The sequence below is a fragment of the Gymnoscopelus microlampas genome (genome assembly GCF_963454915.1).
Source record: "Gymnoscopelus microlampas genome assembly, chromosome: 23".
Taxonomy (NCBI): Eukaryota; Metazoa; Chordata; class Actinopteri; order Myctophiformes; family Myctophidae; genus Gymnoscopelus; species Gymnoscopelus microlampas.
Window position 1 is genome coordinate 1,056,299 of NC_139960.1, and position 5,758 is coordinate 1,062,056.

General features: G+C 36.2%; 1 protein-coding gene across 2 annotated transcripts in view; it reads left to right on the forward strand.

Moving 5' to 3' along the window:
* The first annotated feature begins 5,757 nt into the window (after nucleotides 1-5,757).
* Nucleotide 5,758, forward strand: part of tmem243b (transmembrane protein 243, mitochondrial b) — a 16,748-nt gene continuing 16,747 nt past the window's right edge. For both annotated transcript variants that reach the window (XM_084049928.1, XM_084049927.1), the window contains exon 1: nucleotide 5,758. This exon is cut by the window's right edge and continues 123 nt beyond it. The gene's annotated coding sequence lies outside the window, so the exon portion shown is untranslated.

Below are 5,758 nucleotides of genomic sequence, written 5' to 3' on the forward strand. Positions count from 1 at the left end.
AATACACACGGTCATCAAATCATTGTCTTAGGAATGCCACAAAAACAAAAAGGAATCGATGAAAAAAAGGCTTCATGGGGTGTGTAATTGATAGAAAATAAGTATTTTTTTTGGGTGAAGTCCTCCTTTAACGTGTGTTAATTAAGCGCTTCAACCCTTTGATGGCTCACCCAGTGAGCCATAGTCGACTATTAGACCTCCGTCTAAAGCCGGATATAACCAAGGGGCAAGGCTTGGATATTTACGATGAGGCCAACACGGAAGCTTATGAATGGCCAGTGTGAGGCACTGTTTTACCCTGCGCCGACCTGCAGTGTCAGAAAGAATTTATTTTAACGCAAGTGAATGGGTTTTTGACAAACTTTAGACTAGATCTTCTTACCGTAATAAAAATTGTCATAAATTCTGTATGCTTCCAGTCGCTAGTTTAAAGTCTCCTTTCAATCATCATGATATGCGTTTTGCTAAATTATGGTCCCATTTATTCTAAAATTGACGATAAAGTAGGCTATGCTCCAGGAGGGGCGGGATGATTTGATTGACAACCTACCCAACCAATAGCATTCATTCCCCGCCCTGCTCTTGATTGACAAGCTACCCAACCAATAGCATTTTTGGGGGTTGTTTTCCGGTTCGCTGGTCACGTGTCTGGTCTCAACCAATAGCGTTTGAGTTCCGGCGTGGCCAACTGTATATATTAACGATGGAGGAATGCACGTTCCTGAACTATCGGCTTCATTTTCGTTCTGTAGAAAGCAGGGGAGTGGCTTTATCCATTCCTTTTTTTACAGTCTATGGATATAACTGGTCTAACAGTAAACGTTTTTTCAACGTCTTTTCTTAGCCTAAGACGTTGATTAGCTATAGACCGTCTATATTATAGACATCATTTCAACGGCTATAATATAGACGGCCTGTTAAATAGACGCTTAAAAAGCAGCTAATCAACGTCTAGGCTAAGTAAGTAAAAAGTATCAATAAATTGTACTTAAGTACAGTACTTGAGTACATGTACTTAGTTACTTGGATTTTACTGTGTAGCTACTTACACCAGGTTACATGCGATGAACTGTTTCAAAGTGAATATGAGAAGCATATCCTGTCTGGAAATAAAGTCAAACCTTTCTTGCTGTTTATTTTAAATGGTGTGTATATCTTATGATGTGTGTACACTGGCTTAAATACTTAAACCAGTGATTCTCAAAGTGTGTCCGGGGACCCCCCCCCCCCCCAGGCCAGGGGTCCTTGCTTGCCTGAGGGGGTTTCCAGGGGGTCCCCAGACTAAAAGAAATGTCAATATAGCGTCAAACGCAGTTTAACACCACTTTACCCTATATGGCTATTTGAAAATAGCCGATCTACAAGTTTGTAGATATGTATTTTCAAAAGATCCTGGACCAATCTGAAGCTGAATCTTGAGTATTTTGGAAACATTTGAACGCAAATCTTGACGTGTACGGGGGTCCCTGCCACAAATGATTGTCTGATAGGAGGGCCAAGTTACAGAATGGGTGGGTCCTTGATGTTCACATGGTTTGAGAGCAGCTTGGTTAATATTTGTTTCTTTCTTTTTTCCATAGAATGAACCGGGAACCGGGGATTTATTTAGCTATTCAAAAATAGCAGATCTACAAGCTCATAGCGCAGCACCGAGTACCGCGCTATGAGCTTGTAGATCTGCTATTTTTGAAAAAGAAAAGTCGTGAAAATGTGTGCAAATCTTTGAATATATATATATATATATATATATATATATATATATATATATATATATATATATATATATATATATATATATATATATATATATATATATATATATATATATATATATATATAATATATATATATATATATATATATATATATATATATACACACACACACACAGTTGTGCGTGCGTGCGTGCGTGTGTGTTCCCTCAGCAAACAGCATTTGTACAGTTCAAGGGTTTTCTTCATATTGCAGTACATTATGGTCCATGGAGAATGTTAATGAGTGTTGATCTCAGAACATGTGTGTGTGTGTGTGTGTGTGTGTGTGTGTGTGTGTGTGTGTGTGTGTGTGTGTGTGTGTGAGTGAGTGGAGCGTATTTAAGATGTTTGTAGGGATTATGAGAGAGTCACACTGCTCTCATGTGATCATATGGATTACCACTAACAACCAGTGATCTAAGAAGTACTCACATGTTCTACTTTAAGTAAAAGTATTAATAACCATTCGTAGAAATAGTCTACCGGAACCAAGTACAAGTCCAGTGTTCAAAATTTTACTTTAGTAAAAGTACAAAAGTAAGTATTGGCATCAAAGTAAGTACCAACAGTATAAAGAATACTCATTACGCAGAAGGTCCCATTTCACAAGTTTTCTAATGTTTAAAATGTATCAACAAATCCTTTGAAAATAGCATTTCCATTTTTGGTTATAATAATAACCAAAAATCTACAAAGTAATTAGTAACTAAAGTTAAAGTAAAAAATACAATATTTGCCTCTGAGATGTAGTGGAGTAGAAGTAAAAGTATTGAAAATTGGAAGTAGCCTATACTCCAGTAAAGTAAAAAAAAAAAAAGCCTCAAAATTTTACTTAAGTACAGTATACTTGAGTAGATGTACTCTTTACAACACTGCATACATGAGGGGTGGTATTACCCCACTTCTTCACATCTATAGATGAGGGTCTACAGATCACATCACACAGTCTGATAACGTGACATTCATGCTTATCAAGCCGTGATTAAAACGCCGTTATGCAAATTGCTAGGATTGTAAAATAAGGCCCTGGAAGTAATGCTGGACTGATCTACTCTATTACTGGTCTACATGCAGCCAGCTGACACAGCAAGGAGGTGAGTCAACTTATCAGCTTGTGATCAACATTATATGATTCAGTATTTTAATCAAGTAAAGATCTCTGTATTGTGAGGTGATGAATAATAATATATAATAGTATTGATAACAATAATGATGATGATATTTTTTTTTACAGTTGTAGAGGTATAAGAATATTCTGTAATATGGCCAATCTGGGATCCCATTAAAACAAGAGAAAAAACAACAACATTTTGTGATAAAATGATATGATTCAGTGTTTTCATCAAGTAAAGATCTCTGTATAACTATATATATTACTTGAGAGATTTAATGGTCACCTAAACCTTTTCTATGTTTCATTCATCTTCTGTTTGTCAATCTTAATTTCATATTTGTGATGATGAATTTGAAGTGAATGTGCATTTTCAGTACTTTTACTCGAGTACATCTCAGAGGCAAATATTGCACTTTTACCCCACTTCAATTATTTGAAAACTTTAGTTACTGGTTGCTTTGTAGATTTTTATTATGATTATTACAAAACATATATAGCAGGGGGTGCCTTTCAAAGGACAATGCTCTTTAACAATGCAATGCATAGACCAGTGGTTCTCAAACTTTTTCATGTCAAGGACCCCCAAGTTGACATTTATTAGCCCGCGGACCCCCATTTGAAAAGATATGCCTCAGGGACCCCCATAAGAAAAGATGTATCGGCTCTAGTGATTCTCAACCATTTTAATTTCAAGGACCCCCAGTTTGGCATGCATTAGGCTAACGGACCCCCATTTAATGGCATTTCTATCTCTGGGACCCAGATTGTAAAAATCAATGTTAATGTATGTAACTCTGAGAGTGTACAAATGGAACCAAATGGACCCGTTAGGGTAACGGTCTCCTGTAAAGACCGTTACCTTTAAAAATAGACATTAAAACAACAAACAAACATACAATACCAGACATTGGCTGGTGTAGGAGAAGGAGCACAGCATAAGGCATTGGTTCTCAAAGTGGGGTCCGGGGACCCCCAGGGGTCCTTGAGGGAGTTCCAGGGGGTCCCCAGCTAAATGATAGATTAGGCACCAAATGGACCCTTATGGGTCTGTAACTCTGAGAGTGTACAAATGGAACCAAATGGACCCTAACGGCTCTGTAACTCTGAGAGTGTACAAATGGAACCAAAAGAGTTAAATTGACATATATTGACAGATATATGACAGACATATATTGACAGAGTTAAATTGACATATATTTTACAATATAAATTGTGGTCCAAGTGATAGAAATGCCATTAAATGGGGGTCCATAGCCCTAATGCATGTCAAACTGGGGGTCCTTGAAATTTAAATGGTTGAGAATCACTGCTAGAGCCTTAAAAAAATCTTCTCTTATGGGGGTCCCTGGCATATCTTTTGAAATGGGGGTCCGCGGGCTAATAAGTGTCAATTTGGGGGTCCTTGACATGAAAAAGTTTGAAAATCACTGATGTATCAGAGTGCGATACACCTCCCAACCGATAGGGTCGCCTGGTCGAAAGCATCGGTGAAAATGGCCAGCGATCGGATTAAAATGCTTTTTATTGAACAATACTGAAGATACGGGTACTTAGACCTGTGCGCTTTAACTTGTTACATCCATGGCATGTGGGTCAGTACTTTATATTTGAAATTTGAACGTTTATGTAGATGTAACAGTTGTAAATGTAAAAAAAAAAATCGAAAACCAGGAACAAGTGGTTAGTAGTAACAGGTCTACCTGGTTACACATACATTAACCACTTCGGCCATTTGGAAATAGCAGATCTACAAGCTCACCAACACATATTGTGAGCTTGTAGATCTGCTATTTTCAAAATATTTTTTTGTATAGATTTGAAAACTTGAAATGGGAACATATTCTACATAATGAGTACTTTTACTTAATCTTTAAGTACATTTTGATACCAATACTTTGTACTTTTACTCAAGTCAATTTTGAATTCCAGACTTTTGCTTGTTACAGAGTATTGATACTTTTACTTAAGTAAATAATGTGAGTAGGTACTTTCAGTCGGCTCAATACTGAAGTCTGAACTTCGCCTTTAACAGTTTTTGACGCTGTCCCACAAGTGTTACACCAGAATCGGTGCCCTATCGAATAATGTCACTTATACGAGGTGTCCGTTTTGTGGAGTTTTATTCTTTATCTATCTATTTATTCTTATATTTTATTCTTTATCTATCTATTTATTCTTATATTTTATTCTTTATCTATCTATTTATTCTTATATTTTATTCTTTATCTATCTATTTATTCTTATATGTTATTCTTTATCTATCTATTTATTCTTTTATTTTATTCTTTATCTATTTATTTATTCTTATATTTTATTCTATTTATTCTTATATGTTATTCTTTATCTATCTAATCCACATAAACATAGATTCCATGTTAAACAAAGGCAAAACAACCTGATTACAAATGGAAAGGTTTGTTTACCCCCTCCTTTAAAAAACAAACAAAAACAAATACAAAATAAATGTCACCAAACTGAATAAAGAGAGCAGAAGAAAAGAAAAAAAGAAAACATTAAAGGGATAGTTCACTTTTTTTTCTGCTATGGCTTAGTCACCCCATGGAGACTTGAATTCATGGATGTGTTTTAGTTTTTGTCTCATTCCTAAAACAATAATTATTTGATGACCGTCACCAGCAGGACCAGTAGGAGACACAAGAGTCTCCTTTGTGTCTCCTACCGGAACCGCTAGCCTACCGGTCCACTGGTCATCGAGTTATTGTCTTAGGAATGAGACAAAAAAAAATAAAACACATCCATGAACTCAATTCAATGGGGTGACTAACTAACTAACTAATCGATAGAACAAAAGTCATTTTTTGGGTGAACTATCCCTTTAAACCGGCAGGAATCATTATTCGATGGGTCACCGGTCTCGGTGTAACGGCGG